This window comes from Chenopodium quinoa, unplaced genomic scaffold (assembly GCF_001683475.1).
Source record: "Chenopodium quinoa cultivar QQ74 unplaced genomic scaffold, ASM168347v1, whole genome shotgun sequence".
Classification (NCBI taxonomy): Eukaryota; Viridiplantae; Streptophyta; class Magnoliopsida; order Caryophyllales; family Amaranthaceae; genus Chenopodium; species Chenopodium quinoa.
In genome coordinates, this window is record NW_018742951.1 from 6,417,576 (window position 1) to 6,431,815 (window position 14,240).

General features: G+C 44.3%; 1 long non-coding RNA gene across 1 annotated transcript; it reads left to right on the top strand.

The window, feature by feature from the left end:
* The first annotated feature begins 12,571 nt into the window (after positions 1-12,571).
* On the top strand, positions 12,572-13,973 carry LOC110728578. Its single transcript, XR_002512732.1, has 3 exons — positions 12,572-13,290; positions 13,397-13,519; positions 13,666-13,973. It is a non-coding gene; the product is annotated as an uncharacterized LOC110728578 (long non-coding RNA).
* Positions 13,974-14,240: the final 267 nt, after the last annotated feature.

Below are 14,240 nucleotides of genomic sequence, written 5' to 3' on the forward strand. Positions count from 1 at the left end.
GCCTTTACAATACCCACTACTGTTTCCATATGGTACCGATGGATGGAGAGTTGGGATACCTACGGTGTCAAGTACAAGTAACAGTCGAAATACTGTGACAATGCGACAATTCTATACATTTAGGATACATGATAGGGAAGAAGATGGTGACACCTTGATAGATGCCGGCTGCTTATTGCAACAATTTGTTGTTAATGCATACACTGCAATGGAACAATATCGATTATTTTAGATAAGGAGAAATCAAGGCAGGCTTCGCTCTGATTTATACAGTGGACTCCAAGATGCAATCACGACTGGAGATGTCAATGCTACTAATGTAGGCCGATTATTCATATTGTCATCATCCTTCACATGAAGCCCCCGTAATATGGCCCATCATTATCAAGATGCTATGGCAATTGTTTGTGTTTTGGGTCTGCCTAATTTATTTATAACTTTCACTTGCAATCCAAATTGGCCTGAGATTGTAAATGAGATATCTACACGTGGAAGTCGTCGTGACTAGACATCGTAGCACGTGTTTTCAAGATCAAATTGAAACAAATGCTTCTCGATTTGAAGGATAACAAGAAGTTTGGAAAAGTCATTGTTGGTGAGTTTTGTTGATTAATTATACAATCGCACTATATTTCTTGACATAATTAATTAATTAACATGTGACATATTTCATGTTACAGATTTTTATGTCATTGAATTTCAAAAGCGCGGACTTCCACATGCGCGTATTCTCATGACATTGGCTCTAGAAGATAAGCCTAAGTGTCCAGAGGATATTGATGAAATTATTTTTGCGCAAATCCCTGACAAGGATAGAGATCCTTTGGCATATGAAACAATTACCAAAAACATGCTCCGTGGACCATGTGGGCCATGTTTAATAGATGGAAAGTGTTCAAAGCATTTCCCAAAGAAATTTTGTGCTAAAACCACCTTTGATGATAATGGCTTTGTGTAGTACAGACGTAGACAAAACACAAAGCCCATCATTGTTAATGGAAGGGAGGTGGATAATCGCTAGGTGGTACCATACAACAGAGATCTATGTGTTAAGTACAATGCACACATAAATGTTGAGTGTGTTGCTGCGAGAAGTGTGGTGAAGTATCTATACAAGTATGTTACTAAAGGCCAAGATCGAGCAATGGTTGTTGTTTCGGGGGTTTTTTATGTGTCCTACGGGAGATTTACAATTCCTAGTATGTGCAACCGACGCCTGTACCTGCAAAAACCACGAAGACTCCAGTTGGTGGGAGCTCTGCCTCCAACGATCAAGTCAGTAACGTACAGGAGGTAATAAGTGCGGAAATAGTAAATACTCCTCGCTAATACAGGAGGATTCTGCAATTAATATTGCTCGGGATTCGTGTTTGTATTTATGGATGCCCAATAAATGAGGTCTGACCCACTATTTATAGTGGGGAGATCAGTACCCCATCTAGGGTTCAAAGGACACGTGTCAACAGGGGATTGGCGCCCTGTTGACCTATAGCTGGCTGCCACGTGTCGCAAGGCCATTGGACCACGTGTCTAGGGTAATTTTTACCCTAAACATTTGCCCCTCTCAGGTGCTGACGTGGCGGTGCCACGTGGCGCCTGAGACGTTTTTTTTTTTCGAATTTTTGAAGTGCAAGAGGAAGAAGGTGAAAAGGCACGAGGGTTCGCCTTCTGAGGATTGCCTATAAATAGCAAAACTCCTCCCCCATGTTCACATTTACAACCTTAAGCAATTTTCAAAGATTTTGAGAGCAGCCGGTTTTGAGAGCAAACTTCTCCAGAAATCTTCCGAGTGCACATCCGGTTTTTCGCCTCCTTCAAAGAATTTTCTGTCGTCTGTGGGTGTTGTGAACATCATCGCAAATTTGCAGCTGCTACTCAGAGAACACATCCAGCTACGAGGACGCCTGAGTCTTTGCAAGCCATTTGAAGTTTTTCCAGCTTGGTCAAGCGGTTTTCTCTCCTTCTCAATTAACTTAGGTACCGCCTCTGTTCTTTTTAGCTCTTCCATATATTTATGTTTGTGCTTCTTTCTTGCCATTTTCGTATTAGTTCCATAAGTAGATGGACCCTTTATACCCACACCCGGAACATAGCTTTGAGACCAACCAGTCCCTCAGTACGGCTGAGTCTAGAACTGTGGATGCCGCCTCTGGGCATTGGAATCTTTCTTGTTCATCTCCCAATCCGACCGTCTCCGTGTCTGTGCAAGACACAATGGCCAGAACTAGGAAGACGGCTGTGGATCCCAATTATAGAGGCGGAGGCTCAGAAGAGTTGCCGCCTGAGGAGAGGATCCGGGATGAGATGACAAGGGGATCTCCAAGAGGCACCCCAAGCACCCCTAGTGATGGAATTCTAGGGTCTTACAGTGGAGGCGGTGAGGAAGCCGCCTTTGCATCTGGAGCTGAGGATCAAGAAACCTCAGCAAGAAACGAGAACCCCGCTTCCAGTTCCGGCTCTAAGTCCGGCTCAAATGGGAGCGATAGTAGCAGCAGCTATCTCACGCTATCTGTGGATAGCGAGGAGGAGGAGAGGCCTACATGGAATAATAAAGGCGACCCTCTAATGATCACCGTCTCTGCAAAAGACAGGACTAACATGTAGAGAAACTTAGCCAATTTCATACTTAAGCGGCCCTTAGGAGAAAGGTACAAGTTAGTCGTCCCGCCTGAGATGGGGACCATTGCCTGGGAAGACAACTAGCGCAATGTAGACGGCTTCTTTGGCTGCTATGAGGCGGCTTTCTTAGCGGAGCTCCGCTTCCCCCTTCATAACACAATAAAGGCCATACTCAGGGATTATAGACTAGGCATCTGGCAACTTACCCCCAATTCTTGGGTAAATATACTGGGGTATATTGCCGCCTGCGAAATGCAGAACCTGAACCCCGACTGGGAGGCTTTCGCCCATATGCATTATCTAAGCCGGAGCCCAGGCGGTTGGAGGGCCTGGTGCACTTTGACGACATATCCTAAAAGACGCTTGACAAGCCGTCGAAGTGGTCGAATTGGAAGAACCGCTTCTACCTGGTCAAAGCTCCAACCAATGAAGAAAATCAGAAGCTCCGAACGTACAACTGGAAGCCCGAGTTACTTGGGCAAAAATGTAAAATGCCCCAAATACCAAATGGGGATTATGAAGCAATAATAGAGTCCGGTTTCTTTGAGCTCACCACTTCCACCATCTCAACCGGTGAACTCATCAGTGTAGCCAAGAATTGGGTACCCAAACATGAATTCTTGAGGGACAAGGCGTTCCTGTCCGCATGCGGGTTGAGCACCATGTTTAATAAATGTAGGTTGGGAACCTCAGCCGGCCAACTTGTGCCAGATGTATAATTTTGTTTTGCTTAGATGTGTTTTTGAACCTTTTCTAACCATGCGTCTCTTGTTATTTTGCAGCTGAAGCCCAAGGTATGTTGCCAACATACAAGACGCCTTCTAAGAAGGCCTCGGATATCCGAAAGGAGAATGCCGAGAAGAAGGTTGCCCAGGCGGCCAAGAAAGTAAGTCCGCCTAACCTCTTTGCGTATTGCTTGCTTGCTTTCTCTTCTATTCCCAGTTGTTTCAGATCTAACCGTCTGACCCCTTTTTGCCTTGTTTCAGGATGGCAGCAAGGTTCCTCGCTCTCTTTTCAAACAATTCCGGCCAAAGCCGGTTGGGGAGGAGCCTGCTCCTAAGGTCCAAAAGACCTCTCATGCTAACCGACTGACTGTCGGCGGCAAAACGATGAAGAACACCGGGATAGGGTTCGACCTTTCCCATGGAAGGACGGATGTCCCTCCTTCCCTACAAACTACAGGCGGTACATCCGCCGGAAAAGGCCCACGCGGCACACAGGAGACCCAAGGTACGGATGACCCCTTCAATCTCACTCTACTTCGCCTGCCCATGCGGGTCAAGTCTTACTCCCAACTCCAGCCGGAGGGGCGTTTGCTCCTTTCTCACCGTTTGTTTCTGGTGCAGATAAATCTCCTCACTGGACGGACGTGACATAATACGCCCGGGCCATGCTTAAAGCCGTCCCTAAGGACGAGAAGGAAGCGATCTCTGGGATCAACACCTTCAATGCTGACCGTGTGATGGTCAGCCTGGCTGAGGTAATCTTATACATCCGTCTCTTCTTTAAACCATAATCTCATACTTGTCCGGTTTCTTCTAACACCGGCTGTGTCTTCACAGTCATTGTTGTGCGTGGAGGGGCTGAAAAGAGCCTATGCATGCAAACAAAAGGAGGTAAGGAGAGCCAAATGAGACGCCAATGACGCACATAATGTAGCTCAGTATTCAATGATTGTGCATGACTTAGAAACTAAATCTATAACCATGCAACAGGCGAACCAAATTAAGACCCTTCAAAAGGCCCTCAATGAGTCAAAGGTCAAGGCTGACAACCTTCAGGTGGCGCTAGACAATGCTGAGACGGAGCTGAAGAGCCACGAGGATTCTCTCCAGACCTTGAAGAAGGCACAGATGGAGAACTCCTCCCTGAAGAAGGAGAATGACCGCCTGAAGAAGGAGGCTGCCACTTCTCAGAAAAACTTCGAGGCAACCCTTCTGGCGGAACAGAGCCGGCTCATTGAGGAGAATGAGCAAGACTGCAAGAACCGCATGAAGCTGGCGTTCTCCCTGATTCATCCAGAGGCTGACTACACCGCCTAGGAGCTCGCCTATTGATACGCAGATCTTGCCATTCTGGCACAGGAGGAAGGTCAGCCGGCGCCAGAGCCCTATGAGCAATGGGCCAAAAAGGAGATTGAGAAGATGCGGACTGAGGCGGCCAAAGAGGAGGAGGAGGATCATGCGGAAGTTGAGGAAACCACCAACCTCCCTGGCCCTAAAGCTGATGCCAACCAGGCCCAGCCGCAGCAGACTCAGGCGCCCAGTGCTCAAACACCAACAACCCGGCTGACTCTTGAAATTGAATAAGTGTAATTTCCGGCCTGCGTGCCGTGTATTTTTGTATCTATTTTCATCGGACGGGGGGTCCGGTTAACAATTTCAACATTTTCAACTTTTATTTTTATTGAATATATTTCGCCGACTGTGTCGGCTTTACCTTGATTAGATTCTCAGTTTATTTCGCAAATTTTTCTAATTTTCGCAAATTTTTGCCAAGTATAATGACGCCTGACTTCCCATATATACCGGGTGGGGTTACTGGGTTTTCCCCTGGATGGCTAGTTGTTAACTTCAAAAGGTTAACAGGCAGACGTCCACATGTGCACCCGGTAAGATAGACAAGCGGTGCTTGATTTTTTGAAGGAAACTGATCAACCGGCTGGGGTGTACTCGTAAAGCACCCCGTTTTGCCATGTTTGTATGCAGCCGGTTATTTGGCCGGCTGTAGGTCAGTCGTTTGCTAAATGCCAATGTTTGGACCTCGCTAGGTTCAGTGGCATAACCGTTTGAGGTGCCTTTGTATAAAAGCTGGTTATGGCATGACCAAGATTTCGTATGCCGTCTGTATTGTTTTGTAGTACTGGCGGCTCTATTTTCCTATTGGGGTACCGGCTGTATTACTTTGAAGTAAAGCCCTGGGGTACCGCATTGCAGAAATGACCGGTTGTACTATTTGTAGTGAAGACTGTTCGCATCTTGGATGCAAGGGATCATTCAAACAGCCGGTTAAAGCCGTTTGATTCATGATCGCTAGAACAATGTACCACCCAGAAGGGAGATGTTCTCTTTGACAAATTCACCCCAAATGGGCGTCGCCGGATGCCTGCTTTTTTGGAGCAGACAGTTTTATTTTTAGCTGGCAGGTTGGCCTTTAATTTTATAGCTGCCGCTTGCATATTGCACAGGACATGGCGAATGTATGCTAAAAGGGAAAATTTGGAAATAAATCATTCTCATTAATACACTCTATTTACAAAAATTTACAATTTCTCAGAAGTAGTACTTTTTCAAGTTGTCTACGTTCCAAGTTCTGGCTAGCTGCCTACCGTCTGGGGTCTCCAGGCGGTAGGTGCCGCCTCTGACTTCTTCAAAAATCTGGTAGGGGCCCTCCCAATTAGGAGTTAGCTTCCCTTGCTCATTTGCCCTACCGGTTGCCTCCATTTTCCGTAGCACACAGTCCCCCACTTTGAGGGGTCGTTTGCGTACTCTTTTGTTGTAGACCCTTGTCATTCTCAGACAGTATATCTCATGACGCAAGGCGGCGTTGCCTCTGCGCTCCGGGAGTGAGTCCAATGCAAGACGCATGGCCTCCTAATTAACCTCTTCATCATAGAGCATAACTCGGTGTGTTGGCTCATAAAGTTCAATGGGCAGGACGGCTTCAGTGTCGTATGTCATGAGAAACGGAGTTTCACCGGTTGCCCCCTTTTTAGTTGTTCTGATGGCCCAAAGGACATGAGGTAACTCATTCGCCCAAAGACCGCTAGCTCTCTCAACTTTCTTTTTTATGCCGTCTGAGATGAGTCTGTTGAAGGCTTCAACTTGGTCGTTTGCTTGGGGCCGGCCAACGGATGCAAAATAGTGTGAGATCCCTTGGTCCCCAACCAACTCTTGAGGGCAGGCGTTTCAAACTGAGGACCATTTTGTCAAAGACCATGGACATAGGAACCCCAAACCGGGTGACTATGTTTCTCCAGATGAAGGAAATCACATCCTTAGTCTTTATGCCTTTAACCGCCTCTGCTTCAACCCATTTGGTGAAGTAATCCACAGAAACCAAGATGTAACGGCGACCGCCTGAAGCAGGCGTGTATGGTCCCAGAATGTCCATGCCCCACTTTGCAAAGGGAACTGGACTGTGAATGGTTGTTAGGTCTATGGCCGGTCGGTGTATCAGCCGGCCAAACCGTTGACATTTGTCACATCTCTTCACCAAATTCATGGCATCTGCCTCAAGAGTGGGCCAAAAGTAGCCTTGTTGCCTAGCTCTCTTAGCCAGGGATCTGCCGCCTATATGTGATGCACAAAAACCCGCATGCAGATCCTCTAGGACTTCTCTCCCCGTCTCTGGGGTAACACATTTCAAAAACGGCTGTAGGTACCCTTTTCGGAGGAGTTCCCCTTGATGCATCACAAAGCTCAGAGCTCGTTTCTTAAGAGTAGCCGCTTCTGAAGGGACATTCGGCAGAGTGCCGTTTGTTAGAAAAGCCCGGATGGGGTCCATCCAGGTAGAGCTTCGGTCAAGAACTCCAATGGGATCATGTTCAATACTTATTTTTTCCATGACCTCCCAAAAGACTGACCTAGGCGCATCACAGGAGGCGGATGATGCCAACTTGAAGAGTGCATCCGCCTGATTACTTGACATAGATTGAATTCGTCAAGTGCCGTAGCCTCTTCTCTGACCGCCTGCAGATATTTGATCATAGCCGGATGGGTGGCTTAATAGTCCCCATGGAATTGGCTAACGATCAATTGAGAATCAGAGCAGGCATCGACTTTTCTTGCCCCTGCCGCCTTGCACATGCGTATACCAGCCAGCAAGGCTTCGTACTCCGCCTCATTGTTTGAAGCTTGGAACTTAAACCGTAGTGCTCATTCATATTTATCCCTTTCTGGAGAATGACAGATTACGCCTGCACCACAGCCATTCATAGTAGAGCTTCCGTCTACAAATAACTTCCAAATCTGATCCGAATTTTCCGGCTGCAGCGGCCTAGTCATTTCGACAATGAAGTCGGCAAACGTCTGACCTTTCACTGCCCCTGGGTTCGAAAGTTATCTCCAGGCTTTGTATTTCAACAGCCCATTTGATCATTCTGCCGGATGACTCTATAGTAGTCATTGGCCGCTTGAGTGGCTGATCAGTATACACAATCACCGGATGTGCGAAAAAGTAGGGTTTCAACCGCTTGATTGCTTTGTAAAGAGCCAGCCCAAATTTTTCAATCATTGGGTACCGCAGTTCAGCATTTCTGAGAACGTGGCTGATGAAATACACCAGTAGTTGATTGTCGTCTCTCTCAGCAAGGAGAACAACACTAAGGGAGTGATCTGAGACGACTAGGTACATGTAGAGAACCTCCTGGGGTAGGGGGCTCACTAGCCTTGGCAAAGAGTGCAGATGTTGTTTTAGCCTCTGAAATGCCGCTTCAGCCTCTTCACCCCACTCGAATCTTGACCTCTTCCTGATTGCTTGGAAGAAATAGAGGCATTTGTCGCCTGACCGGCTGAGGAACCTCCCCAATGCCGCCAGGCAATCGGTAAGTTTCTGGACTTCCTTGACAGTGCGGGGTGATTGCATGTCAATAACCGCCTGTATTTTTTCCGGATTTGCCTCTATGCCTCTTTGATCAATTAGAAATCCGAGAAACTTCCCAGACTCAACACCAAAGACATACTTCTTGGGGTTAAGCATGACCTTGTGTCGCCTGAGGGTGGTGAAGGTTTCTCGGAGGTCAGCCAGGCGATCCGTCTGTAGCTTGGATTTGACTATCATGTCATCAATATACGCCTCTACATTCCTTTCAATTTGATTGAGAAAAACTGTGTTAATCATTCGTTGGAAAGTAGCAGGCGCATTCTTCAACCCAAACGGCATCACCGTATAACAATATAACCCCTGATCAGTGACGAATGCCGTCTTCTCTTGATCTTTTTTCCACAAGGGTATTTGATGGAAACCTGAGTAGGCATCCATGAAACTCATCAGAGCATGACCAGCTGTAGAATCGACTAGGCTGTCGATCTTTGGCAGTGGATAGCTATCCTTCGGACATGCCCTGTTCAGATCTGTGTAGTCTACACACATCCGCCAGGTGTCATTCGGCTTTTTAACAAGGACAACGTTTGCTTCTCAATCCGGGTAGTAGCATTGCCGGATGAACCCAGCATCTAGCAATTTTTTTACCTCGGCGGCTGCCGCCTGAGATCTTTCCTCTCTGTGATTCCTCTTCTTTTGCTTAACCGGCTTCTTTTTGGGATCAACGGCGAGTTTGTGGACAGCAAGATCCGGGCTTACGCCTGGCATCTCTTCCACTTCAAAGGCAAAAATGTCTTTGAACTCCCTCAGCAGTTGGAGCAAGTCTGCCCCCAATTTCTCACAAGCGACCGTCCCAACCTTAACGGTTCTATCGGGCCGGCTGTCGTCTAGGACGACATCAACGCTCTCACCAGCCGGCTGGGGTCGGAGATCATCCGACCGTTCACCGGTCAGTGATTGCTATTGTTTTTCTTTTTTGTCGGGTGCCAGTTGGTCTGCCTTTCTCTTTTTACGGCTACCCTTGGAGCCGGCACTGCGTGATCGCAGTTATCCAGTTCTATAGGTTCTTCGCCATGACCGGCTGAAGCCATAGTTGGTTTGACGTATGAGAGGTAACACTCTCTAGCCGTCTTTTGGTCCCCATTCAGGGCACCCGACTGCCCCATCATCCTTCTGAAACTTGATCAGCATGAGAGACGGGATGATGACAGCCTTGGACTCGTTGAGGGTGGGGCGACCAAAAATCATATTGTAGGCGGTCAGCTCCTCAACAACAAGGAACTTGACGACCATGTGCCGTCCTTGCCCCTTTTTCTCCCAGCCGGATGGGTAGGTCAATCCTTCCCACCAGATGCACCACCCCTCCCCCAAAACCGACTAAGGGGTGAGGAGCCTCATGCATGTTGTTGGGCTTGTACTTAAGCTTTTTCAAGCATTGATAGCTTATCAGGTCAGACGAGCTCCCGGTATCAATTAAGATCCGGCCAACTCGTTGGTTGGCAACCTTACATTCGATGACGATGGGGTCATCGTGAGGCCGTCTGACCTGGCCTCGGTTCTTTTCAGAAATAAGGACCTCAGGAAAGGTGTCTTTCGACGCCTGGCCCTCATCTACTAAGTTGACCAGCTTCCTGATATTGTCCTTGGTACCCCGGATGGTAGGACCACCATCCGCAAAACCGCCTGCTATAGTGAAGACTGTTTCTTCGTCGGTTTCAGAGTTAGCAGCCGTTGGTTTGGACAGGTGTCCCTTGTTTGTCTTGGGGGTACCCTTGGACATGGGTAAGTAAGACTTCAGAGCCCCCTCCTCAGCCAGACGGTCCAACAGCCGCCTGAGGCTATAGCAACCGTTGGTGTCATGGCCAACATCCTCATGGAATTAGCACTATTTGCTCTTGTCCCGGCTGCTGACGGGACTTTTCATTGCTGCCGGTTTTTCAAGAGGCAACCGGTCTTTGATCTCCATGAGGATGGAAGAGCAGTCCTTGGTGAACTTGTACTTTGGGACGCACGGTTCTGATTTTCTTCTGCTCTTCTGCGCCGGCTGACCAGATCGGTCTGCCGCCCAGACTTCTTTTCTTTTCTTTTCTTATTTCTTTGCCGGCTGGGATGGTCGGCTGTCTCTCCGTTCGGACTTTTTGGGGTCCGACGGGTGCCTCACGGCACAAAGCTCCGTCGCCTGTATATAGGCTTCAGCTTCCATTAATGCCTTTTGGAGGGTGGCAACCCTCTTTCTGACCAAGTCGAACTTGAAGGTCGACCCGTCCTTCAGACCCTTGAAGAAGTCAGTGTAGACAAAGTAAGAGCATATTACAAAATTTTCCATATGTTTATGTAATTATAACAACTTATGCAATGTTAAGTTTTTTTTTTTTTTTTTTTTTAAATCAAAACACATATTTTAATTTACAGCATGGAAACAATGAGACTAACTTTATGGGAAGGGTTTGCTCATGATCAAGACCGTTTCTTATTCCATGAGCTTAATCAGGATCATGTATTGGGTGCATCCATTGTATCAGTTGGCTCCTATTATGGTAAAATATTTTTTAAAATTAGATAACCATAGAAAGACTATGGTGTCATTTACTTTATTATCATTGCTTTAAATACTTTTACTAACCTTCCAATAGGTGCATGTCTTTCGACTGTTGGATGTACCAGGCTTTTTATTGATCCTGATATTGATGAAACTGATGATCTACATGGATGGTAAGCCTAAAAACATCATAATCAACACTGAGTTTATGTTGCATACTTATGTATTTATATAACTCATATAGGTATGCAGATGATGGATATGTCCAAAAACATATCAGCTGGAGTTAGATTATAGCCAATAGTATCTCTCAAATGGAAATGGTGTTTAATGCTAAAAGGATCAAGTTAAATTAGTTTTCAGCGGCTCATAATGTATGTATATCAACCATTATTTTGTTTGACATTTTCTTATACATGAGGTATATAATATTTGATGCCTTTTTTTTAGGTAAAATACTTTCGAGTACTAGTAAATGTGCTATCCATTGATTCTTCTATGCCTTCTGGTATGAATCATGTGCTCGACACTCAAGGAGAGCGGATATGTGCGTGGAGTGTGACCCCTCCTTCTGTAGGCCAAGGTATTTTCACTTTTTTTTTTATTTAAAAATTTTATTATAAACTGATTGACACATCATTATAGGTAATTATATCATATCAATAATAACATATATAGAATCAATGTAAAAATTGGTGATGCTACAAATACATTGTCTGTTGTACTCTTTGACCAATATGCTGAGATGATTATCGGTTGTCCAATATCAAGTATTCAAGCGATGACAAATAATGTAAGTATACCCTTTAATCATATATTAAGAAATTACACACCTGCATAATGCCTAAATATGTTATTTATGATCAAGACTTGATTTTTTTATTTGTAATCAAGTTGTTTTTTTTTTGTTATTACTATTTTAGTTTTATTAAAGACTATCTGCATCTATATACTTTGTAATCTTTTTAATCATATCCTTAATTAGGGGTGAAAGTTCGGTTTTCGGTTTGGTTTTTTGCCCAAACCGAAACCAAACCACCAAATTTCGGTTTCTTGATTTTGCAAACCACACCGCACCACTTTAGCTTTGAAACCGAACCAAACCAAACCACCTAAATTTCGGTTTTCCTAAAAAAAACCAAACCGCACCGAATTTTCTTCTCAAGCATCCTAAACATCACATTTTGCAAAAAAACCGAACCAAACCACACCAATTAAAATTGAACCAAACCAAACCATATAAACATCCCACCTAAAACCCACCTACCACCCACCCTAACCTACCAAAAACCACCGAAACTACCACCACTAACCACCCACAACAATGCCCACTAACCACCCATAGAAACTATCACCACTACCACCCACAACAACCACCAAAAACCACCTTATCACCACCCCTAACCTAGATCCGCACCCACCACAACCCACAACCCACCTTATTTCACCACCCTTCATCCTTTCCACCCAAACACTAACCCTAGATCGACCTACAACTACCTATCACCACCGCAATTCAATCTACACGGCTACGCCACCATAAAAATAAAGTAGGAAAAAAAATTCAAATCAAATTAAAATTAAGAAAAAGAGGACATACCTCACATTCCACCGAAAAACCTCGAATTTGGGTTTTAAAGGTCAAGTTCGACCATGAAAACACTAGATCTAGTGTTTTCATGGATGAATTTGACATGAAAAACCTTAGCTACTCAGTTGATGGCTTAATAACGTTGTAAATAAACTTGTTCGTTGTGGGCTGGTGGGGAAAAGAGGAGAACAGAGTGATGGAGAAGAGATCAAAGAGGAGAAAGAAAGGACGGAGTTGAGAAGAGGAAAGGAGAGAGAGGAAGAACTAAGATTCTGAGAAGAGAAGAGAGAAAGGGCGGAGAGGTGAGATCAGGAGAAGAAGAGGAAAGGAGAGGTGAGAGACTGAGAGTCAGATGAGGAAGTGAGGGATTAGAGTTTTTTTTTTCCTTTATATACTTAGGGTAAAAGTGTTGCGCTAGGGGGCTTTTGGGCCTGAAATTTCGGTTCTGTTCGGTTTTGTTCGGTTTTTCGGTTTTTCAATTTCTAAAACCGAAACCAAACCGAAAACCGAAATATTTTTTTTTCAAAACCAAGTCGAACCACTTTCGCAAAAAAAAACCGACCATATTTCTTATTCGGTTCGGTTTTCGGTTTGGTTCGGTTTTAACCCAAATTTGTTTCACCCCTATCCTTAATTAATGCACGGGCACATTTTAGTATATTATTAATGTTTAAGGCATTTGCTCGCCCACCCACTGTTTTCTTGTTTATTTTGGGTAGTTACTCAATTAAGGAGTATTATTTTATATTTTGACAGGTTTTACTTTAGCAAACCTAGCCCTACTCCTTAATTACTGTATTATTATACCTCCTTGGCCGCCTCCCCTTTCTCTGTTTTCTACCAGTTTTGCTCTGTCATTTAAACTCCATTTTGATTTGATTTAGCACAAAAAAAATCCCTTTTAAATTTCAAGATAGATCTAAAATTTGTATTGATCATCTATTCTCCTACGAGTAGTATCAATTTCAAGGTTCCTGTCAGCGCAACATTCATTTGGGTAATTACGAGGATTTTATCGTTTGTTGCTACATTAAGAGAAAATTACTGGTAACTCTTTTCCATTGATTTATAATTCGAATTGAATGATTGTTTTGATTGCTTAGGCTTATGATCAGCCGGACCCGAGGCCATATGGGCCTTATTACCTGGAAGGGGAAAGAGTAGATGGATGGCATTTAGAAGTTGCTGAGTTTTCCTTCAACTGGTACAAAAAAAACTGTCCAGGGGTATGATTTTCTTTGTTGATTTTCTCGATTTCATTCATCAAATTGCTAGTTTGTTTTTTAAATAATATGCATTTGATTTGTTGATTTTCTCGATTACATCAAATTGCTAGTTTGGTATTCAAATAATGTGCATTTTATTTATGTAGGGTTCAAGAAAGCAATGGATACAGGAGAAGACTAAAATGAATATTGACTATTCGTTCTGCTCAAATTTAATTCATCTTCTCCAACAATAGAATACGTGACGAGACTCAGCGAAGAAAAGAGACTGATAGTGAATGCGGCAGCTATAGATGAAAACATGTTACGGAGTATATTATGTTAAATACTTCGTACTTCTGAAGTACCCAAATTGGTTTATGTAGTTTTTTAGCCAATAAGACCACTCTCAATGGTGAGCAAAAAAAATGCTCACCCACTCTCTCTCTACCCACTTTCTCTCTCAACAAATTAATTTTGCTCATGGGCAAATTTTTTTCATATTTCCTCTCCCAATGGTGAGCAAAAAAAATGCTCACCCACCACTATCTCTCTCTTACTTTTTCAATACCCCACCATAACTTTCTCTCTCCTACACAACACTTCTTTATTTATTTATTTCATTTATATTTTAACATTACTCCAAATAAATAAAAACTAGTTTAATTATGTGTAACTTATTTTTTTTATTTTTTTCTTTTTTATCGTTAAAATTTATCGTAAAATTATTTATGTTATTATA